This window comes from Triticum urartu, chromosome 3A, assembly GCF_056163025.1.
Source record: "Triticum urartu cultivar PI428250 chromosome 3A, HENAU_Tu73, whole genome shotgun sequence".
NCBI lineage: Eukaryota > Viridiplantae > Streptophyta > Magnoliopsida > Poales > Poaceae > Triticum > Triticum urartu.
Genome location: NC_141875.1, coordinates 444,786,455 through 444,811,458, shown reverse-complemented (window position 1 = coordinate 444,811,458; position 25,004 = coordinate 444,786,455).

Genomic DNA, 25,004 nt, shown 5'->3' with positions numbered 1-25,004 from the left:
GCATGCCAACCACTTTAATAGACACATCGTATAGTTATATCATGGCATCCTGTTTACATAGTCATCATATTTTGAAGTATGTCATTCTATCATGTTTAGTTAGCCATCATACATGCGAAATTGTGTCATGCTATCCTGTTTAATTAGCCATCATATATTTGAAATTATGCCCTGCTATTCTGTTTGGTTAGACAACATAAATGTGAATTATTTCATGCCCTGTTTTCTTCCCTACTATCCATTGCACCTGTCTATCTTACAATGTCTGTACATTCAATTACTTTTCTTGTTTATCAACCATTTCAATTGGAGGGGGTGATGGTAGTATCTGTGGGAGTAAAAACACGGTCTTCAGAAAAGATCGTGCTACCTGTCGATGGAGATAGAACCACGGTTGTACTTGCCCAAGAACCAGCCCCACCACACATAACCCAGACTCACGCAGATTGTACCCCTACCCAGTTGGACAGAGAACCAGCTACACCCCTTCTAACCCCAACCCCAGCAGACATTAACCCAGTTCCCGTTGACACAACACCATCTACACCACAGAGCACCCAGACACAAGCAGTTAGTAAGGCAACTGCAGTGCCCAAAGCATGAGGACCACCACTCCGAACCCCAAGTCAACGCTTAAAGCAGAAGAATAATTGTTCTCAGGTCAGGTTCCGTAGCTATGTTTCATACTACTTTGCTCTTGCATCACTCTATTTACTCATACCAACTATTTTCAAATTTGAAGGATGCAATTGAAACTCCAATGGCGCAATAGGTATGTTTTAAACCTGTTTCTTTAACGTGTTTGCTGTTGTAACTTGCTCTATGTTGATTTCAGTTTCAATTGAATAAACAGTTATGTTCCCATGTCATGCACATTACAAGTGTTGTTATTGCTGTGTAGTTTCCCACACTTATATTCTGTCTATGCTGCTTTGTCTTAAATAGATATGAGTCGAATTGTATATATCTTGATTTGGCAACATAAACTAGAATGATATAGACCATACAGTGACCATACTACATACATATATGTTTGTTTCATGTTATTATCTTGTCTACCTTACTACTGAACTGGTTTACCAAAATGAGTTTCATATACTACATTATAAACCTGTGATGTGTTTGTTTGTTTCCCCTTTAGAACGCGGATAAAATATTGGAGAAGAGTACCCAATTATGCAATGGTAAAGGAAGTAATGTAGATCAGGTTCAAGATAGTGAGACATCCCTGTTGTTCTCCAAGAAAGCTGATAAAAACTATATTGAAGACACCGAGACAACCCCAAAGTCATGTCTTGATGTAGTGTTCGAGTTACTGGCTACTACTGCTGGCACCAGCTCTTCGAACTCGCTGCCTGAATCAGTTCGGCTTCTTGAGTCTCAACTTCAAGTTGAAAGACATTGATCAGATGTTATATGACAGGAAGCCGAAGGACTGAGGAAGTCCTTGCAGAATTCAGATGCATACTTTCTGGTGCAACAGCAAGTGCTAGAGGATTTAAGCGCCAAACAAGGGAAAGTTAATAAGCTTGCTAAGCATCTTGCCAGCATTATGGGTACCCAGGATATTGTTTCTTGAGCTCTTCTGAAGTGGTTTCAGTTCTGGAATTGTTTTGCTGCGGCGTTTATATGCTGCTTTGTTCCCTATATTTGCACTTGTGGCGAACTTTGATGCCCAGTGGATGTAATATGTGTAATATCCATGATACCCTAGCGTAAGTTGCTTGCTTATTTATTTCCTTTGTCTTGTTTATTTGTTTTCTTGTAGTCAGTGCAGTTCTTTTTCCGCGATTTGCTAGTGGCCGCAATAACCTATTTTTTGAAACTAGGCCACATTAACAATGGGCTACATATTTACTGTAGTTAACATGGGCCTCCTATGGGCCGTAGAAACAATGGGCCTTCTAAGGGCCGTAGAAACAATGGGCCTTCTACAGGGCGTAGACACAATGGGCCTTCTACGGGCCATATCATCAATGGGCCTTCTACGGGTTGTATGATCGGTTGGCCAAACATGGGCCAATAAAGACCACATTATGGTCGTAAATGGGCTAGAGTTGAAATCGTCTGTTCATGGGCCGACCATAATGGGCCGTCGTTAATAGGTCGTATTTGATGACGCTATGAAAACGGCCCAACGTATTAACGGGCCACAAACGGGCCGACTGTAACCATGGGCTGTATTTGGCCCACAAGCAGAAAATGACAGTAACGGGCCGAAAGTAAACGAATGCTGTAAATGAGCCCAAGAATAAATGGGCCCTGAGAAGGCTGAAAGATAACATGGGCTGGAAACGGCCCAACGGAATAATGGGTCGTTAATGGGTATAAAGTGATACACTGTTCATTACGGGCCAGTTTTACCACGGGCCGTTAATGGGCCGAGGGTTACTAAGGGCCTCATATGAGCCAAAAGACATCATGGGCCATACATGGGCCAGAAGTTAAAACGGGCTGGAATTATATTGGACGGCCCAGATGACGCTACTGGGCCTAATTAGGATAGGTCGTAAATGGGCCCTGGGCTTGTCGTGGGCCAGCCCGCCACCTTTTGACCAAGTCAAACGGGCCGGCCTTTTCACAGGAGTGGGCCTCTATTGGGCCGTGCCATGTGTCGACGTATCATAGGCGCTTTGGGTCCAATGAGTGGATGACATCTGTCCCAACGGTGAGCTGACACATGTTTCCTCTAGCCAATGATGATTTTACACATGGAAAATCCCCATTGGTCGGGGCAGTTAACGAGTTATCGGATCCAAAACCAGACCCGATAGCTTAACGGCGTTCCGTTACGGTGGATGTCATGTGTCGGTCACCCTTGACGAAAGCACTTCTGTGACGCGCGATTTATCATCATGGAAGTGGACACTTCCGTGATGATAATTTTGGTAATGTCATGGAACACTTCTACGACAGCACAGGTATGACTATCTTGATTCTGTCATAAATTTGTCATGGATGTACATGCATGACAGAAAACGTGCCCTACTGTGACAAACACGTATCATCACGGAAGTGTATTTTTTTTGTAGTGTTGGAGGGTGCCCGCTTGATAGAGGGTCAGTGCTCGAAGGACATGATATTCGAATGAAATGTGTTGAAATTGTAAAAGACAATATTATGATGATATTAAGATATTCGCTTAGAAGCTTTGGTTCCTCCTGTGCGGCCATTTTTGGATAATTTGAAAGTTTTCCAGTCATCGGCTTCAGCCCCCTCGTAGAAAATACGGGAGTGTTCGGAAAAGCACTTGATCACTCTTAACCCAACGTCTTGGTCCATGAAGGAGGTGTCAATGCGGTGAACGAGGCAATCGGACTATAGGGCATTAACACTTTCACTTAGCCATAGGAGTTTTATGGTGGGTCTACTATATAGACCCTGGTATGTACGCGGTTATCCCAATATGGTGTGTTACATGTATGACCTGAAGAAAGGTCCTTCGTGTAATACGGATGGAATCGCGAAAGATTCCGATAAGTCGTCGAGTGGTTGACCAGCTCTCACCGCATCATGACAGTTAGTTTTTGGCTTTCTCTACTGAGGTGTTTGACCAGATGAAACCGGAAACACAATCGCAGTAGTTCTCCCTTTACTACCTTAGCCAATAGAGCGGAACGTAAGGTAGCAAGCACAGGAGCCGGGCAACCCAACTATTGACCCAAGACATGATTCGGAGCTGATGCATATAAGGCCAAACTTGCAACGCCAAAGTATGTTATAAAGCTGTTCGGACTTGTTGGCAATTTATTTTGTTCCCATATCGATCCCCTAGCGAGTTTTGTTGGGGGTGTGAAATAACACAAGGAGCAAAATTCAGTTCTTTAGAGAAAAGTGAATACTGGATACAGGTTATGTTCACTAGAACGAGAGTGATATGCCAATCATTGTTTTGTATATACTAACACCATGACCCCGGCTATTTGACATGCCAGGGATCGACGGCTGAGGAAGAAGGCACTTTACAGGCTCGCAAAATAGAGAGTGCGGTCTACAAAAATTTGTTTCGGACCTCCTATCGCATGTCTGCGCCGCCTTTCCTCAAAGAAGCGGCTCCTTAACAGGAGTAGCCTTTGGGTGAATGTACAAACCCGAACTCCAATAGAGTCAGTGAGATGACCAGCCTTTGAGTCACTTGCGGTAAAGGATAATGAAAAAGGAAAGAGTAGTTAGAAAAGAAAAGAAGGAGGTTATGGGAGTACTTGTAAGCCCGTCCGTATTGTGCTTATGCCGATGCCCATGGTATGTTGAGTGCATAGTTATGTATGCGCGGTATAGATTTCGCGGGTGTATGAGGCGGACGGAGGAAGCCGAACTGCTAGTCCAGGTCCAGAATTGGTCTGTCTTGCTGAATGGAGACCGGTAACTTAATGGCCGACAAGGTATGCGATTTAATAAGACCTCTTTGTACTCCGTCTGAAGGAAACATAGTATGATCCTCAGTCCGGGGGAGTGCTTCTCCTGCTCCCCTGTAGGGGTGTGTGTCACGTATACCATGTTCACTGTTTTTACCTCAGGGGGAAATTGCTTCTGACCCCCGGTATTTGGTTGGTGAGTCTCTTCATCATCGCTATCACCGGGCGGCCTCTTCCCCTTGTGTTCGGCGTTGAGCTTGCCGGACTGCTTGAAGACCCAAGAGCTTCTGTTAGTGTGATTAGCTAGTTTATCGGGGTTGCCATGAATCAGGTAGGGCCGATCCAATATCTTGTCTAAATTGGATGGTCCGTCTCTGTTTGCCTTGAATAGCTTTTTTCGTTGACCGGGTTTGGGGCCGCTGAATCCTGCATTGACTATTGTGTCGTGCATTCTTTCTTTATCATTACAACGTTTGTGTTTGCTCCGTCATGGTTTTCCATTACCGTCTCGGACTTCGGAAGTGCCTGGATCGCTGGCGCTGATGCTTCTACGAGTGAGCCAGCTGTCTTCTCCCGTGCAAAAGCGGGTCATCAGAGCGATAAGGGCTGTCATGAATTTTGGTTTTTCTTAACTGATGTGGCGGGCGAGCCACTCGTCCCGGACGCTGTGTTTGAAGGCCGCTAGGGCTTCCGCGTCCGGATAGTCGACGATTTGATTCTTTTTAACTAAGAACCTAGTCCAGAGCTTCCTGGCTGACTCTCCGGGCTGCTGGATCATGTGACTTAAGTCATCGGCATCTGGTGGCCGGACATATGTACCTTGGAAGTTGTCGCGAAATGCGTCTTCCAAATCCTCCCAACTGCCAATAGAGTTTTCAGGTAGACTGTTTAGCCAGTACCGAGCCAGCCCTTTGAGTTTTAGTGGGAGGTATTTGATGGCATGAAGGTCATCTCCGTGGGCCATCTGGATATGGAGAAGGAAATCCTCGATCCATACCGCGGGATCAGTTGTTCCATCATATGTTTCGATATTCACGGGTTTAAACCCTTCTGGGAATTCGTGCTCCATTACTTCTTCTGTGAAGCACAAAGGGTGTGCGACGCCTCTATATTGGGCCACATTGCGACGTAGCTCCGATGGAGACCGTCTGCAGTTTTCGGCCCGGGTGTGACTAGGCTTGTCACGTCCGAATAGATACCCGTCGTCACATGTCGGGGCACGTCCTCGTGATTCGTAGATCGACCTGGTATGTCCTGCTCTATTGTCCAGGTCCTGCCAAAGGTCATATATGTGACCACGAGCTGTGTTATCTCTGCCTTTACGGTGAGGTGGGGGGGCTGATGTTCGGCTTGAGTTGCCGCTTTGTCCCGACCGCGTGGTGGTCGGTTAGCCGCATTATGCGATGATGGTATGGGCTCCGGCGCCTCGTCATCGAACTGAGGTAGCAATTTGCGCTTCGGGTAAATTTTGGCTGGGCGCTTGAGGCCGTATTCTTTGGCTGGTAGGACATCAGTCCATCTATCGTTGAGCAGATCTTGGTCAGCTTGAAGCTGTTGCTGGTTATTTTTCAGGCTCCTTGCGGTGGCTATTAGCCGACGCTTAAAGCGCTCCTATTCCTGAGGTTCCTCAGGCACGACAAAATCCTCGCTACCGAGGCTCACCTCATCCTCGGAGAGTGGAAGATAATTACTCTCCTCTGAGTCGTCGTCTATGGCCTGTTCGTCAGGGCTAACCTGCCCGTTTTCCCAATCGTCCTGTTCAGCACTTCGTTCTTTGGTATCTTCTCTGTCTTCGGCACCGTCCGGAGTGTTATCGTCTCCCATGTCGGTGTTGCTGTCTTTGCTGCGGCGTGATTTAGAGCAGCACCACTAATGCCGTGCTTTGGTTCTATCTTAAGAGGTTCATCCTCAACTGGATTCTCTTTGTCATCGCCGTTGTTTTGTTTTGGTGCATCCACCATGTATACATCATATGAGGAGGTGATCGTCCATCGTCCGGTGAACGGCGGCTTTTGCACCTCCTCTTCTCCTGCATCGTCGTTCATACCGTCGATGTCTTCAGAGCCGTAATCGAGCATGTCGGTCAGGTCCTCGACAGTGGCTATGAAGTGGGCGGTGGGTGGGAAACGAAATTCTCTGTCATCAGCCTCCAGTTGGAACCGGATATAATTCGGCTGTGAACCCTCCGCTAAGGATAGTTCTCTTAACGAGTTTAACACATCGCCCAAAGGTGAGTGCCGGAAGATGTCTACGGAGATGAATTCGACGATCGATGACCGATCAAGCTCGACGTACACGGACGCACAAGATTCGGAACCTGTAGCCGGAGACGAGTCCATGGTTCCGGTGACACAGATGTCACTCGCAGTTAGGTCTGTGTGCGGCTCCAATGCCGCTGAGTCTGCGGCTTCTGTGGTGGGGTTGAGCTTCCCGTCCTCAGATGACGTGATCTGCTCCGGATCTGAGGCCAGAGCAGCTACAGGTACTATCTCCTGGGTATGGTCCGATGACGGATTTTCATCGTGTTCATCGTGGTGGCAGGGAATAGTTGCCATGGTCTCGAATCCGTCGAAGATCAAGTCTCCGCGGATACCCGCGATGTAATTCAAGCTTCCAAATCTGACCTGATGGCCAGGGGCGTAGCTTTCGATCTGCTCCAGATGGCCAAGCGAGTTGGCCCGTAGTGAGAAGCCGCCGAATACGAAGATCTGTCCGGGGATGAAGACTTCCCCTTGGACGGTGTTGTTGTAGATGGTCGAAGGAGCCATCGAACCTTTTGATGACAGCACAGTGGAACTCTCAATGAAAGCACCAATGTCCGTGTCAAAACCGGCGGATCTTGGGTAGGGGGTCCCGAACTGTGCGTCTAAGGTCGATGGTAACAGGAGACAAGGGGCACAATGTTTACCCAGGTTCGGGCCCTCTCTATGGAGGTAATACCCTACTTCCTGCTTGATTGATCTTGATGAATATGATTATTACAAAAGTTGATCTACCACGAGATCGTAATGGCTAAACCCTAAAAGTCTAGCCTGTCTTATTATGATAATGAGGATATATGTCTATGGACCTAGCCCTCCGGTTTATATAGACACCGGAGGGATCTAGGGTTACATAAGGTCGGTTACAGAGAAAGGAATCTTCATATTTGGACACCAAGTTTGCCTTCCACGCCAAGGAGAGTCCCATCCGGACACGGCTAGAGTATTCGGTCTTCGTATCTTCACAGCCCATCAGTCCGGCCCATGTCTAATAAGTCGGACGCCCGAGGACACCTTAGTCTCGGACTCCCTCAGCTGGTACTTCAGAAAAATGGTACTTGGTGTATGTGTGTGGATTACACAGACTTAAACAAGGCCTGTCCGGCTGATCCTTTTGCTCTCCCCCGTATTGATCAGATCGTTGATGCTACGGCGGGTTGTGAGCGTTTGAGCTTTTTGGATGCTTACCCTGCTTATCATGAAATCAAGATGGCGGTTAAGGACCAGGAGAAGACATCTTTCAGCACTCCCTTTGGAGCCTTCTGTTATGTGTTTATGCCTTGGGGCTCAAGAGTGCCCAGGCGACTTACCAGCGGTGTGTGCAAAATTGCCTTCATGATCAGATATGGCGCAATGTTCATGCTTAAGTGGATGATATTGTGGTGAAATCCATGAAGAAGGAAACCCTGATAGATGATTTGAAAGAGACCTTTGACAATCTCCGAGTCTACCAGATGATGCTTAACCTGGCCAAGTGTGTTTTTGGTGTGCCAGCGGGCAAGCTCTTGGGCTTTCTGGTTTCTGAACGGGGTATTGAAGCTAACCCGGAGAAAATAAAGGCTATCACTTCCCTGGCTAAACCGGTGTGTATTAATGACATTCAGCGTCTGGCGGGTTGTATTGCGGCCTTAAGACCGTTGGTGAAAATGCTATCCCTCTATACCAGATGATTAAGAAAACATATCACTTTGTCTGGAGTGAGGCCGCTGATCAGGCATTTGAAGCCTTGAAGAAACAGTTAGCTGAGCCGCCGATCCTTGCTGCTTCTATTGATAAGGAGCCCTTGTTGTTATATGTGGCGGCCAATAGCCGAGCTGTCAGCGTGGCAATCTTTGTAGAAAGGAAGGAATCAGGCAAGGAGTATTCGGTTCAACGAACGGTTTATTACATCAGTGAAGTGCTCATTGAGTCCAAGAAGAGGTATCTGCATTGGTAGAAGCTGGTATATGGGGTGTTCATGGCCAGTCGAAAGCTCAAGCAATATTTCCTTGGTCATCCCATCATTGTGGTTAGTTCTGCACCCTTAGGGATATTATTCAAAACAGAGAGGCCACGGGTCGGGTAGCCAAGTGGGCCATTGAGCTTGGGCCCCATGGTTTAAAATATATGCCTCGCACAGCCATGAAGTCTCAAGCACTTGTGGATTTTATCAATGATTGGACAGAGCTGCAGATGCCTGAGGAGAAGCCATATGGCACATATTGGACTATTCACTTCGATGCATCCAGCCAGTTGGAAGGCTCGGGGGCTGGAGTTACTTTGAGTTCCCCACGAGGTGATAAATTTTGTTATATTTTAAGGTTGATGTTCCCTTGTACTAACAATGCAGCTGAGTATCAAGCCTTACTCCATGGTCTTCGGATGGCTCGGGAGATGAATCTAAGCCGGGTGAGGTGTTTTGGTTACTCAAATTTGGTGGCTCGGCAAGTTTCAGGCACATGGTATTCTAAGGATCCACTCATGGCGGCTTACCGCCGCGAGGTTGATGCTATTGCTAGTCATTTCAAAGGTTATCAAGTGGAACTTGTTGATCGCAGGAAAAATGAGGCGGTTGATGCTTTAAGCCGGTAAGGTTCCCAGCGTAAGCCGGTGCCACCAAACATTTTCCTTCATATTCTGCATAACCCTTCAGTCAAATTGCCTACAGAGGAAGATCTTGTTATTCCTGACCCGGAGGCACAGTTGGTGGCGGCTCTTCATGCTATTCCTGGTTGGACAGTTCCATATTTGGCTTATATGACCCGGGGCGAGTTACCTAAAGATGAAACGTTAGCTAGGCAGATAACCCGGCGGTTTAAGTCAATGACTATTGATACGTCTCCAACGTATCTATAATTGTTTATTGCTCCATGCTATATTATCTACTGTTTTGGACATTATTGGGCTTTATTTTCCACTTTTATATTATTTTTGGGACTAACCTATTAACCGGAGGCCCAGCCCAGAATTGTTGTTTTTTTGCCTATTTTAGGGTTTCGAAGAAAAGGAATATCAAACAGAGTCCAAACGGAATGAAACCTTCGGGGACGTGATTTTCTCGCCGAACATGATCCAGGAGACTGGACCCTACGTCAAGAAACAAAGGAGGGAGCCATGAGGTAGGGGGCGCGCCTACCCCCCAGGCGCACCCTCCCCCCTCGTGGGCCCCCTGTTGCTCCACCGACGTACTCCTTCCTCCTATATATACCTACGTACACCCAAACGATAAAAAACGGAGCCAAAACCCTAATTCCACCGCCGTACTGTATCCATGAGATCCCATCTTGGGGCCTGTGCCGGAGCTCCGCCGGAGGGGGTATCCATCACGGAGGGCTTCTACATCAACACCATAGCCTCTCCGATGAAGTGTGAGTAGTTTACCTCAGACCTTCGGGTCTATAGTTATTAGCTAGATGGCTTCTTCTCTCTTTTTGGATCTCAATACAATGTTCTCCCCCTCTCTTGTGGAGATCTATTCGATGTAATCTTCTTTTTGTGGTGTGTTTGTTGAGAACGATGAATTGTGGGTTTATGATCAAGTCTATCTATGAACAATATTTGAATCTTCTCTGAATTCTTTTATGTATGATTGGTTATCTTTGCAAGTCTCTTCGAATTACCAGTTTGGTTTGGCCTACTAGATTGATCTTCCTTGCAATGGGAGAAGTGCTTAGCTTTGGGTTCAATCTTGCGGTGTCCTTTCCCAGTGACAGTAGGGGCAGCAAGGCACGTATTGTATTGTTGCCATCAAGAATAACAAGATGGGGTTTTTATCATATTGCATGAATTTATCCCTCTACATCATGTCATCTTGCTTAAGGCGTTACTCTGTTTTCATGAACTTAATACTCTAGATGCATGCTGGATAGCGGTCGATGAGTGGAGTAATAGTAGTAGATGCAGGCAGGAGTCGGTCTACTTGTCTCGGACATGATGCCTATATACATGATCATACCTAGATATTCTCATAACTATGCTCAATTATGTCAATTGCTCAACAGTAATTCGTTCACCCACCGTAAAATACTTATGCTCTTGAGAGAAGCCACCAGTGAAACCTATGGCCCCAAGGTCTATCTTCATCATATTAATCTTCTAATACTTAGTTATTTCCTTTGCTTTTATTTTACTTCGCATCTTTATCATAAAAATACCAAAAATATTATCTTATCATATCTATCAGATCTCACTCTCGTAAGTGACCGTGAAGGGATTGACAACCCCTTATCGCGTTGGTTGCGAGGAGTTATTTGCTTTGTGCAGGTACTAGGGGACGTGCGTGCAACCTCCTACTGGATTGATACCTTGGTTCTCAAAAACTGAGGGAAATACTTATGCTACTTTGCTGCATCATCCTTTCCTCTTCGGGGAAATCCAACGCAGTGCTCAGGAGGTAGCAAGAAGAATTTCTGGCGCCGTTGCCGGGGGAGGTTCGCGCAAGTCAAGATTTGACTTCCAACAACGAGCCATTTCTGGCGTCTATGCAAAAGTCAACATACCAAGTACCCATCACAATCCTTATCTCCCGCATTACATTATTTGCCATTTGCCTCTCGTTTTCCTCTCCCCCACTTCACCCTTGCCGTTTTATTTGCCCTCTCTCTCTCTCTATCCTCCCTCTCTTTCTCTATTTGCCTCTTTTTGCCCTTTGCACTTTCTTCCGTCATGTCTGAAATTGGGGAAATTATTGTCAATATGGACAATAATAATATCATGAAAAATTCTGACGCTCCTGCTGAAGAACCCCCTATCTTACATACAAAAAAATTCCGTATTGGTAGTGGTAATATTATTGGAAAAGGAGTTATCCAAGATTTCTTTACTTGTGCTGGTGCTTTGCCTTATATGGGTAGTTCTATCCTTCATAGAACTAGTAGTCTTGCAGACGCTATTGCCATGCTTGTAGTTGAACTTGAAAGGCAATTTATGCACATGCACCCTTGCATACAAAGGATTTTCCTAGAATTTTCTAATATTGAGCATTCTTCTGTCAAGCGTGCCTCCACTATATTTTTGGCTCATGACTTCAGATTTATAATAAGAGAGGCGAAAGAAATCTTTGCGCATTATAGGGTGGACGCTGGCCGTCCTCCCATAGAAACTTTCCTATTTGATCAAGAGGAAATAATGCGTTTTCAATCTCTAGATTATGTTGCTTTTAATGAAAACCTTAGAAAAAAGGTTCCCACCAATGTTCTAATTGATAGACTTTCTGAACTTAATAATGATTTTGCTATTCAAAATAATGAGCTAGGATACTCTCTTGAGTATAGGCTCACAAAGTTCTGTCAAAAGAATGCTTATAATGATGAATTGGTTGTGCAATACGAAGGGCCGAAGGAGGAACCTATACCTCCAAAAGTTGATCTTGGGGACTTTTGTCCCATTAAATTTATCCCTTTTGATTACTTTTGCTTGCCTCAAAGAAAACTTGCTGCCGAACATAGAGAATATGAAAAGAGTTTTAATGATATATCTTACTATTATGGCAATACCTAGATCTATCCTTGCTTTTTATGCCTAGCTAGGGGCGTTAAACGATAGCGCTTGTTGGGAGGCAACCCAATTTTATTTTTATTCCTTGCTTTTTGCTCCTGTTTAGTAATAAATAATTTACCTATCCCCTGTTTTGGTTGTGTTTTTTGTGTTTAATTAGTGTTTGTGCCAAGTAGAACCGTTGGGAAGACTTGGGGAAAGTTTGATATCTTGTTGTAAAAAACAGAAACTTTAGTGCTCACAAGAACTGCTACCATTTTTATTTGGAAAGTGATATTTAGTTAATTCTTTTTGAAGATGATTAATAGATAAATTCCTCACGTCCATCAATTTATTTTATAATTTTTGGGGTTCCAGATCTTGCGCTAGCTACAGATTACTACAGACTGTTCTGTTTTTGACAGATTCTGTTTTTCGTGTGTTGTTTGCTTATTTTGATGAATCTATGGCTAGTAAAATAGTTTATAAACCATATATAAGTTTGAATACATTGGGTTTAACACCAATATAAATAAAGAATGAGTTAATTACAGTACCTTGAAGTGGTCTTTTGTTTTCTTTCGCTAATGGAGCTCACGAGATTTTCTACTTTGAGTTTTGTGTTGTGAAGTTTTCAAGTTTTGGGTAAAGATTTGATGGATTATGGAACAAGGAGTTGCAAGAGACTAAGATTGGGGATGCCCATGGCACCCCCAAGATAATCTAAGGGCACCTAAAAGCCAAAGCTTGGGGATGCCCCGGAAGGCATCCCCTCTTTCATCTACTTCTATCGGTAACTTTACTTGGAGCTATATTTTTATTCACCACATGATATGTGTTTTGCTTGGAGCGTCTTGTATGATTTGAGTCTTTGATTTTTAGTTTACCACAATCATCCTTACTGTACACACCTTTTGAGAGAGAATACATGATTTGGAATTTGTTAGAATACTCCATGTGCTTCGCTTATATCTTTTGAGTTATATAGTTTTGCTCTAGTACTTCACTTATATCTTTTAGAGCACGGTGGTGGATTTGTTTTATAGGAACTATTGATCTCTCATGCTTCACTTAGATTATTTTGAGAGTATTAAATAGCATGGTAATTTCTTAAACAACCCTAATATGCTAGGTAGTCAAGATTAGTAAAAAATATGAGTGTTTTAAATACTAAGAGAAGTTTGATGCTTGATGATTGTTTTGAGATATGGAGGTAATAATATCAAAGTCGTGCTAGTTGAGTAGTTGTGAATTTGAGAAGTGCTTGTGTTGAAGTTTGCAAGTCCCGTAGTATGCACGTATGGTAAAGGTTATGTAACAAATTTGAAACATGAGGTGTTCTTTGATTGTCTTCCTTATGAGTGGCGGTCGGGGACGAACGATGGTCTTTTCCTACCAATCTATCCCCCTAGGAGCATGCGCGTAGTGCTTTGGTTTTTGATGACTTGTAGATTTTTGCAATAAGTATGTCAGTTCTTTATGACTAAAGTTGAGTCCATGGATTATACGCACTCTCACCCTTCCATCATTGCTAGCCTCTTCGGTACCGTGCATTGCCCTTTCTCACATTGAGAGTTGGTGCAAACTTCGCCGGTGCATCCAAACCCCGTGATATGATACGCTCTTTCACACATAAATCTCCTTATATCTTCCTCAAAACAGCCACCATACCTACTGTAACGCCCCAGATATACTTTCCATATTTGTATCCAACTCTTGCCGTCTCCGGCGCTAAGTTATATTTATTTCTCGGGTTCGGGTATTTGTCTCCGTGTGTTGTTTTTCTTTTTCGTGCATCTCTTATCATGTCATCTCGTGCATTGCATTTGCATACATGTTCATCTCATGCATTCGAGCTTTTTCCCCGTTGTCCGTTTTGCATTCCGGCGCTTCGTTCTCCTCCGGTGGCCATTTCCAGCTTTCTTTCGTGTGTGGGGTTCAAACATTTCCGGATTGGACGGAGACTTGTCATGCGGCCTTGGTTTACTACCGGTAGAACGCCCGTCAAGTTTCGGGTCATTTGGACTTCATTTGATACTCCAACGGTTAACCGAGGGACCGAAAAGGCCTCGTGTGTGTTGCAGCCCAACACCCCCCAAATTTGTCCCAAAACCCACCAAACTACGCTCCATGTCCTAGAGCGTTCGATCACGATCGCGTGGGCGAAAACCGCACCTCATTTGGACTCTCCTAGCTCCCTCTATGCCTATATATACACCCCCCATTCGGATCTCAGATTCCTCCCTGTCCTCCTCCGAAAAAAAAAGATCCAACTCCTCCCGCCGCAGCCGGACACAACCGCCGCCGACGGACATGTCCGGCCTCCCCGTTCGCCGCCATGTGTCGGCCTCCTAGTGGCCGCCGCCCGGTCCCCAGTTCGCCGCCGCCCGCGGGCCCGCGAGGCCCGTGCGGGGCCCCCGCGGCCCGATCCGCCGCCGCGCCTTGTCCCGCGCCCCGCGGCCGTCTTCTCCCCGGCCGGCCGCCGCCGCCGCCGCGGGCGCCGCCGCCGCCCCAGCCGGAGGTCGCCGCCGCGGGCACCTCGTCGCCCGCCGCCCGGCCGCTCCCCGCCGCCCGGGCGCCGTCGCCCCCGGCCACCGCCTCCTCCTCACGTCGCCAGCCACCGCCTCCTCCCTCGCCGCCGGCCACCACGGGCCTCAACGCCGGCGAGGCCCCGGCGATCCTCGGGCTCTGAGAGCCTCGCCCGATCCAGATCCGGTCGCGTGAACAGTAAACCCTAACCCCCGATTTTTTTTTCTAAGTCCTGAAAAATTTTGATCCAAGTTGCGTTGTTCGAGGTCCCGTAACTTTGCAACCGTAGCTCCGTTTTGGGCGTATGATATATCAAAATCTTCGTCTCGACATGTACATTGCATCATTTGCATTTGAGGTCATCTTGTTGCCCAAAATACTGTTAGAAGGAGGCTTCGTGAGTTAAATTGCAGATCCGTTAGTTCATCTTGCACTTTTGTCATTTTTGCCATGTTTAATTCGTGCATGATATGCCTGTGCCCCTTTGGGATGAATTGTTAAGCATTTTGTCTTCTTTCCAGAGGTGCCACCCATGCATTTTTAGGATGTGTGTGTTGTCTTGTGCAAGCTTGCGAAGAGAGGTACCTGAGATTGCTGATTTCAGGAACTTAGTGATTTTCACTAAGTCTGGGATATTTTAGTTCATGATGCTATATGTCCAGCTTGTTTCCTAGTGATACGTGCCTCTTTTGAGGATGATCAGTAAGGGAGTTTTGATATTTATGTTATGCTCTATCCATCCATGTCTTTTTTTGCATATGTGGAGTGCTATAGGTTGACTCAATCGAGCTCAACTTTTGCTTCGTGGTGAATCTGGGCAGATCGTCAACTCGTTTGCGATTTTGCCGGCGTTGTTGTAGTTGATCCGTGTATGCTATGCCATTTTTCTTGCCATGTCTAGCTTGTATTTTGTGCCTTATTAATGGGTGTATACCTGCCTTTCCATGACTTGCACCGTGGTGAGTGCATCGAGCTCGTTTACATGCCTTCGTGAGTTATATTTCAGCATGTCTCAGTTTTCACCAAGTCTGAAAACTGATTGTGTTCGAGCTATGTTCGTGAGCTCGGTAGAGTATTTTGTGAACCCTTTTGGCCCCAGGTCACTTTGGGTGCTTTGTTAAGATTGTTGAGTAGCTCCATGCCATGTTCTTACTTGTCATGTTCAGGTTTTGTATCATGTTGTTTTGCTGCTCCGAAGAGAGCATTGTGATCTGAAATTTCAGGCTAGTGTTAATTTCACTAAGTCTGGAATCTGTTTTGCATATTCATTTTTGCCATGCTTGTTTGAACCTCTTAATGGATGAATTTTCCTATGGCTCAGTGCTAGTGTTTTGTTAACCATCTTGTGTACATCACTTCCATGCATTTTGTTTTCATGTTTGGTGGCTGTAGCATGTTCATTGCGTTGCATTTAGATGCCTACTTGCTGAAAATCGCAGACCGGTGTCATATCTTAAAACGCTTGCCATTTCCAAACCGTAACTCCGATTCCAATGATCTTTATATCGTTTTCAAGCGATTTCATCCCCTCTATCCAGTGGCACCCTTGGAATTCCAAGTTGAGGCCAGGTTCATGCATTTCCTGTTATATCTTGCATTTTGCATCCCGCATCGCATCCCGCATAGCATATCATCATTTCATCATATTGCTTGGTCTTGCACGTGGTTGATTGTATCCTTGTTGCTTGTTTGTCTTGTTGGGTAGAGCCGGGAGACGAGTTCGCTACCGAGGAGCCCATTGAGTTTGCTTGTGGAGGATCCAGTCAACTCTGACAACTGTGCAGGCAAGATGATCATACCCTCGAAATCACTACTATCTTTGCTATGCTAGTTTGCTCGCTCTTGCTATGCCAATGCTACGATGCCTACCTTTTGCTTGTCAGCCTCCCAATTGCCATGTTGAACCTCTAACCCACCTTGTCCTAGCAAACCGTTGTTTGGCTATGTTACCGCTTTGCTCAGCCCCTCTTATAGCGTTGATAGTTGCAGGTGAAGATTGGAGGTCGTTCCTCGTTGGAACATTTATTCACTTGTTGGGATATCATTATATTGCTATGTTATCTTAATGCATCTATATACTTGGTAAAGGGTGGAAGGCTCGGCCTCTCGCCTAGTGTTTTGTTCCACTCTTGCCGCCCTAGTTTCCGTCATATCGGTGTTATGTTCCCGGATTATGCGTTCCTTACGCGGTTGGGTTATAATGGGAACCCCTTGATATTTCGCCTTGATTAAAGCTTTTCCAGCAATGCCCAACCTTGGTTTTACCATTTGCCACCTAGCCTTTTCTTTCCCTTGGGTTCTGCAGACTCAAGGGTCATCTTATTTTAACCCCCCCCCCCCCGGGCCAGTGCTCCTCTGAGTGTTGGTCCACCTGTCAGCTACCGGTGGCCACCAGGGGCAACTCTGGGCTGGCCTACCCGTACCTAAGACAATCTGAGTGTGCCCTGAGAAAGAGATATGTGCAGCTCCTATCGGGATTTGTCGGCACATTCGGGCGGTGTTGTTGGTCTTGTTTTTAACCTGTCGAAGTGTCTTGAGTTACCGAGATACCGAGTCTGATCGGAACGTCTTGGGAGGAGGTCTATTCCTTCGGTGACCGTGAGAGCTTGTCATGGGCTAAGTTGGGACTCCCCTGCAGGGATTGAACTTTCAAAAGCCGTGCCCGCGGTTATGGGCAGATGGGAATTTGTTAATGTCCGGTTGTAGATAACTTTAACTAAACTTAATTAAAATAAATCAACCGTGTGTGTTACCGTGATGGCCCCTTCTCGGTGGAGTCCGGGAAGTGGACACGGTGTTGGAGTTATGCTTGCGCAGGATGTTCCTTTAGCTTCTCGCTCGTGCTTCGCCTTCTCTTCTCGCTCTCATTTGCGTATAAGTTAGCCACCATATATGCTAGTCGCTTGTTGCAGCTCCACTTATATTGCCGTACCTGTCCTATAAGCTTAAATAGTCTTGATCGCGTGGGTGTGAGATTGCTGAGTCCCTGTGGCTCACAGATACTACAACTCCAGATGCAGGTCCAGGTGTTTCTGCTCCAGTTGACGATTACGAGCTCAAGTGGGAGTTCGACGAGGACTCTCAGCGATACTACGTGTCTTTTCCGGATGATCAGTAGTGGTGCCTAGTTGGGGTTATCGATTCAGGGCCTTGTCGCATTTTGGGGGTCTTTTCTATTTTGGCACCGTAGTCGGGCCATGAGTGATTTGTATGATGGATGTTATTTATGTACTTTGATGTGACGTGGCGAGTGTAAGCCAACTATGTTTCTCCCCTTTATATTATTCATGTACATGGGATGTGTAATGATTTCCCGACTTGCGACATTGCTTTCAATGCGGTTATGCCTCTAAGTCGTGCCTCGACATGTGGGAGATATAGCCGCATCGAGGGCGTTACAAGTTGGTAATCAGAGCCTTCCCCGACCTTAGGAGCCCCCATTGCTTGATCGTTTTTAGCAGCCGAGTTGTGTCTAGAAAAAAATGTTTTGAGTCCTTAGGAATTATATATCGGTGAGCTTAGGAATTCTTTTTACTTCCCAGTCTCCTCATCGCTCTGGTAAGGCATCCTGACGTAGAGTTTTGACTCTTCTCTTCTCAAATTTCACAAAAAAAAAATTTAGGATCACGCGAGTATCTTGGTTTTGTTCCGATGGTTTTGTGACGAGAACATTGTTCTTGGTGCCTCCTATCTTTAGGGGTTGTGGCAGTGTCCCGGGGAGTTGAGCTCCGAGGTGTTGTCGTCACAATTTTATCGTTGCAATACTGGTATACTTGAGATATGTGCGCGACATCGAAAATCTCTTTTATGCAGTTCGTTGGTGAGATAACCTCGACGCCACCCAGTACTGGGGCGGGAGTTCGGGAGTATCGCCATAACTTGTATAACGGATGCTTTTCGAAGGTTGAGGTAGGTGGTTTCCGAAGTTTTCTTGGTTATGTGTTGAAGGATGGATACAGCTGGATGTAGGATTTGCTAGTTTGGGTGAGATATTATGCTTCCCCTGTATCCCCAACACCTGATTGCATAACCGGAAAGGTTCAGGAATTTCATAGGTGGGAATTCAAGTAGCCTTAGGATATCTTTCCGACAGATGTATGATATGAAATTGGGGTTCGACGTCTAGTGGTTCGTCTATTCATGGTCGATTTTACAGTGATCTCGTTGTGTCTTAAAGAGTCCTTGGCTATGCTGACTCGAGGACGCTTTGTAGGTCATGTGCACTGCCTTGTACATGATGGTGCTGTACAATCGAGCCCGTGTAGGTTCCACCACGAAAACTTCGGACGAAATTTCTATCATATGTGTGTTCCGGCTTATTCCGCAAGCCAACCCTTGGTTTTATTTCGAGTTGTGGCATTCGTTTTGCTTCGACGTCATATGTTGATTCCATCCCTCGTTGTTGTACCCCTTCTACCTGATTCGTCGTGGCTTCTCAATTTATGGATATGTGACCATTTGAAGAGGAATGCATTCGTTCATTTTGTTCGGATGTGAAGACTATATGTTGCAATTTTCATTCCGTTGGATTCAGCTTCAATATTTATATGTCAATGTGCTAATGGTGGTCAACCTCTTCAGGATGGCTCCTCCAACGCGCACGACTCCGAATCCTGATCCGCCACCGCCTCCACCTCCTCCAGAGGCATGGCAAGCTGTGATGGCTGCAACCAATGCAAACACTCAGCTGATCATGCAAATTCTCCAAGATCGCAATCAAGGCGGTCAAGGGAATCAAGGCAGCAATCAGAGTCACTTTGCTACACTCAACCAGTTCCTTGCTAACGGGCCAAAGACTTTCAGTAATTGTGTTGAGGCAACCGATGCTGACGATTGGCTTGTGGATCTGTGTAAGCATTTCGAGTGTAGTAACGTCAGGCCTGAAGACTTTGTCAAGTTCGCTTCCTTCCAACTCAAAGATCAAGCTGCAGAATGGTTCCAGCAGTACAAGGATTCCAGAGGTGGACGTGTTATCACTTGGGATGATTTCCGTCGAGATTTCCGAGCTCATCACATTCCGCAGAGCGTGGTTGAAAGCAAGCGTGAGGAATTCCGCAATCTGAAGCAAGGCTCTTTGTCTGTCTATGACTACAACAAATTGTTCCAGAAACTTGCCCGCTTTGCCAAGCAGGACGTGCCTGATGAGAAGAGCATGATATATCAGTTCAGGGGTGGTCTCAGAGAAGATATTCAGCTCTCTCTTGTTCTCTTTGAGCCTTTGAGATACGATGAGTTCTACAACATGGCACTGAAGCAAGAGGCTGCTCAGTTGAGGTGTGATGCTTCCAGGAAGCGCATCAGAGATGTTACTTCTTCTTCCTCTACTCAAGTGGCCAAGCAGCAGAAGTATTGGCTTCCTCCTCCTCCGTTCCGTCAACCGTATCAGCAGAAGAGCAAAGGTGGCAGTGGTTTCTCCCACCCACCCAACCCAGGCTTTCAGAACAAGACTTCGTCTCAAGCTCCAAGATCGAGTGCTCCGTATCACCGTCCGCTCTCAGAGGTCACGTGCAACAAGTGCCAACAGAAGGGCCACTATGCCAACAAGTGTACCAACCAGAGGCGTCTTCCTCCTCCTCCTGTGAGATCGGCAAGTACAGCTGTGGTCAAGCATAACCCCAAGTCCGCCAAGGTCAACTTGATGAATGCAGCTCAGGCAGAGGACTCGTCAGATGTGATCATGGGTAACCTTCCTGTTAACGATATTCCTGCAAAAGTTCTTTTTGACACGGGTGCATCGCACTGTTTCATCTCGAGACCGTTTTCATCTAAGCATGGGTTGCCTTTGCAAATTTTGCCTAGTCCTTTAGCAGTTGTCTCTCCCGGTAAGCGCATGCAGGCTAACTCCATTGCTCCGGAGGTTTCTATCACTTTGGGTGACTACAAGTTTCTATCTTCTCCAACGGTTCTCGGTGACTCGGATATTGATCTTATTATCGGGATGGATTGGCTTTCTAAGCACAAGGCACATCTTGATTGTGCAGCCAGGCAGATTCAACTGACTCATTCGTCTGAGGATGTAATTGTCTTTGCTGCTCAGGATAATACTATCCGGTTGTTTTCTCTCAATGAGAAGGGTGAATTGGATGCTATTTCGCAGATTCCGGTTGTTTGTGAGTATCAAGACATTTTTCCAGAAGAACTCCCAGGGATGCCTCCAAACCAGCCGGTTGAATTTGTTATTGAACTTAAGCCCGGTACGGAACCTGTGTGCAAACGTCCCTACAAGCTCGGCCCCGAAGAGTTGAAGGAGTTGAAGAAACAACTCGATGAGCAAGAAAGATTGGGTCTCATCCGGCCTAGTACTTCTCCGTGGGGTTGTGGTTTTCTTTTTGTGAAGAAGAAGGATGGATCGAGTCGACTTTGTGTTGATTACCGTCCAGTGAACAAGAAGACCATCAAGAACAAATACCCACTTCCCAACATCAATGAGCTGTTCGAACAACTCAAGGGTGCCCAAGTATTCTCCAAGCTTGATCTCCGTATGGGTTATCATCAGATTCGTATTCGTGAGCAAGATATTCTCAAGACGGCGTTTAGAACAAGCTTTGGTTCATATGAATACACTGTCATGTCTTTTGGCCTCGCCAACGCTCCTCCGACGTTCTCCCGCATGATGAATTTCATCTTCAACGCCTACACCAATGACTTCGTTCTGGTCTATCTCGATGACATTCTGGTTTTCTCGAAGAACAAGGAAGATCATGCCAAGCTCACCAAAGTGGCTCATTTTCTGCCTATCAAAGAGTCGATCATTGCAGCTCAATTGGCGGAACTCTATACCTCTCGCATTGTCTCTCTGCACGGTATTCCTCAAGTGATATCTTCAGACCGTGGCAGCATCTTTACCTCCAAGTTTTGGGATTCTTTTCAGAAGGCCATGGGCACCAACATCCGTTTCAGCACTGCTTTCCATCCTCAAACAAGCGGTCAAGTCGAACGTGTCAACCAAATTCTTGAAGATATGCTCAGGGCTTGTGTGATCTCCTTCGGCATGAAGTGGGAGGATTGTCTTCCTTATGCTGAATTCTCCTATAACAACAGTTTTCAAGAAAGTTCGGGCAAGGCTCCATTTGAAATTCTGTATGGCAGGAAGTGCCGTACCCCTCTCAACTGGTCTGAAACCGGTGAACGTCAGCTGCTGGGTAATGACTTAATCACAGAAGCAGAAGATATGTGCAAGGTCATTCGTGATAACCTCAAAGCAGCCCAATCCCGCCAAAAGAGCTACTATGATAGTAAGCACCGTGATTTGGCTTTCGAGATCAGAGATCATGTTTACCTCCGTGTCTCTCCTATGAAGGGTACTCGTCGCTTCGGTATCAAAGGGAAGCTTGCCCCTAGATACGTGGGACCTTTCAAGATTGTCAGCAAGAGAGGCGACCTCGCCTATCAACTTGAGCTTCCTTCAAACTTTGCAAATGTTCATGATGTGTTCCATGTCTCTCAGCTTCGAAAGTGCTTCAAGACTCCTGACCGCACCGTCAACTTCGAGGACATTGAGCTCCAAGAAGATCTCTCCTATCGTGAGCACCCAGTTGCTATTCTTGAAGAGACTGAACGCAAGACTCGCAACAAGTCAATCAAATTTCTCAAAGTCAAGTGGTCTCACCATTCCGATCGTGAAGCTACCTGGGAACGCGAGGATCACCTCCGTTCTGAGTACCCGGAGTTCTTTCAGTCCTAGATCTCGGGACGAGATCTTTTCGTAGTGGTGGAGTGTTGTAACGCCCCAGATATACTTTCCATATTTGTATCCAACTCTTGTCGTCTCCGGTGCTAAGTTATATTTATTTCTCGGGTTTGGGTCTTTGTCTCCGTGTGTTGTTTTTCTTTTTCGTGCATCTCTTATCATGTCATCTCGTGCATTGCATTTGCATACATGTTCATCTCATGCATTCGAGCTTTTTCCCCGTTGTCCGTTTTGCATTTCGGCGCTTCGTTCTCCTCCGGTGGCCATTTCCAGCTTTCTTTCATGTGTGGGGTTCAAACATTTCCGGATTGGACCAAGAATTGTCATGCGGCCTTGGTTTACTACCGGTAGAACGCCCGTCAAGTTTCGGGTCATTTGGACTTCGTTTGATACTCCAACGGTTAACCGAGGGACCGAAAAGGCCTCGTGTGTGTTGCAGCCCAACACCCCCCAAATTTGTCCCAAAACCCACCAAACTCTGCTCCATGTCCTAGAGCGTTCGATCACGATCGCGTGGGCGAAAACCGCACCTCATTTGGACTCTCGTAGCTCCCTCTATGCCTATATATACACCCCCCCCCATTCGGATCTCAGATTCCTCCCCGTCCTCCTCCGAAATAAAAAGATCCAACTCCTCCCGCCACCGCCGGACACAACCGCCGCCGACAGACATGTCCGGCCTCCCCGTTCGCCGCCACGTGTCGGCCTCCTAGTGGCCGCCGCCCGGTCCCCAGTTCGCCGCCGCCCGCGGGCCCGCGAGGCCCGTGCGGGGCCCCCGCGGCCCGATCCGCCGCCGCGCCTTGTCCCGCGCCCCGCCGCCGTCTTCTCCCCGGCCGGCCGCCGCCGCCGCCGCGGGCGCCGCCGCCGCCCCAGCCGGAGGTCGCCGCCGCCGCGGGCACCTCGCCGCCCGCCGCCCGGCCGCTCCCCGCCGCCGTCCGCCGCCCGAACGCCGTCGCCCCCGGCCACCGCCTCCTCCTCACGTCGCCGGCCACCGCCTCCTCCCTCGCTGCCGGCCACCACGGGCCTCAACGCCGGCGAGGCCCCGGCGATCCTCGGGCTCTGAGAGCCTCGCCCGATCCAGATCCGGTCGCGTGAACAGTAAACCCTAACCCCTGATTTTTTTCTAAGTCCTGAAAAATTTTGATCCAAGTTGCGCTGTTCGAGGTCCCGTAACTTTGCAACCGTAGCTCCGTTTTGGGCGTATGATATATCAAAATCTTCTTCTCGACATGTACATCGTTTCATTCCATTGCATCATTTGCATTTGTGGTTATCTTGTTGCCCAAAATACTGTTAGAAGGAGGCTTCGTGAGTTAAATTGCAGATCCGTTAGTTCATCTTGCACTTTTGTCATTTTTGCCATGTTTAATTCGTGCATGATATGCCTGTGCCCCTTTGGTATGAATTGTTAAGCATTTTGTCTTCTTTCCAGAGGTGCCACCCATGCATTTTTAGGATGTGTGTGTTGTCTTGTGCAAGCTTGCGAAGAGAGGTACCTGAGATTGCTGATTTCAGGGACTTAGTGATTTTCACTAAGTCTGGGATATTTTAGTTCATGATGCTATATGTCCAGCTTGTTTCCTAGTGATACGTGCCTCTTTTGAGGATTATCAGTAAGGGAGTTTTGATATTTATGTTATGCTCTATCCATCCATGTCTTTGTTTGCATATGTGGAGTGCTCTAGGTTGACTCAATCGAGCTCAACTTTTGCTTCATGGTGAATCTGGGCAGATCGTCAACTCGTTTGCGATTTTGCCGGCGTTGTTGTAGTTGATCCGTGTATGCTATGCCATTGTTCTTGCCATTTCTAGCTTGTATTTTGTGCCTTATTAATGGGTGTATACCTGACTTTCCATGACTTGCACCATGGTGAGTGCATCGAGCTCGTTTACATGCCTTCGTGAGTTATATTTCAGCATGTCTCAGTTTTCACCAAGTCTGAAAACTGATTGTGTTCGAGCTATGTTCGTGAGCTCGGTAGAGTATTTTGTGAACCCTTTTGGCCCCAGGTCACTTTGGGTGCTTTGTTAAGATTGTTGAGTAGCTCCATGCCATGTTCTTACTTGTCATGTTCAGGTTTTGTATCATGTTGTTTTGCTGCTCCGAAGAGAGCATTGTGATCTGAAATTTCAGGCTAGTGTTAATTTCACTAAGTCTGGAATCTGTTTTGCATATTCATTTTTGCCATGCTTGTTTGAACCTCTTAATGGATGAATTTTCCTATGGCTCAGTGCTAGTGTTTTGTTAACCATCTTGTGTACATCACTTCCATGCATTTTGTTTTCATGTTTGGTGGCTGTAGCATGTTCATTGCGTTGCATTTAGATGCCTACTTGCTGAAAATCGCAGACCGGTGTCATATCTTAAAACGCTTGCCATTTCCAAACCGTAACTCCGATTCCAATGATCTTTATATCGTTTTCAAGCGATTTCATCCCCTCTATCCAGTGGCACCCTTGGAATTCCAAGTTGAGGCCAGGTTCATGCATTTCCTGTTATATCTTGCATTTTGCATCCCGCATCGCATCCCGCATAGCATATCATCATTTCATCATATTGCTTGGTCTTGCACGTGGTTGATTGTATCCTTGTTGCTTGTTTGTCTTGTTGGGTAGAGCCGGGAGACGAGTTCGCTACCGAGGAGCCCATTGAGTTTGCTTGTGGAGGATCCAGTCAACTCTGACAACTGTGCAGGCAAGATGATCATACCCTCG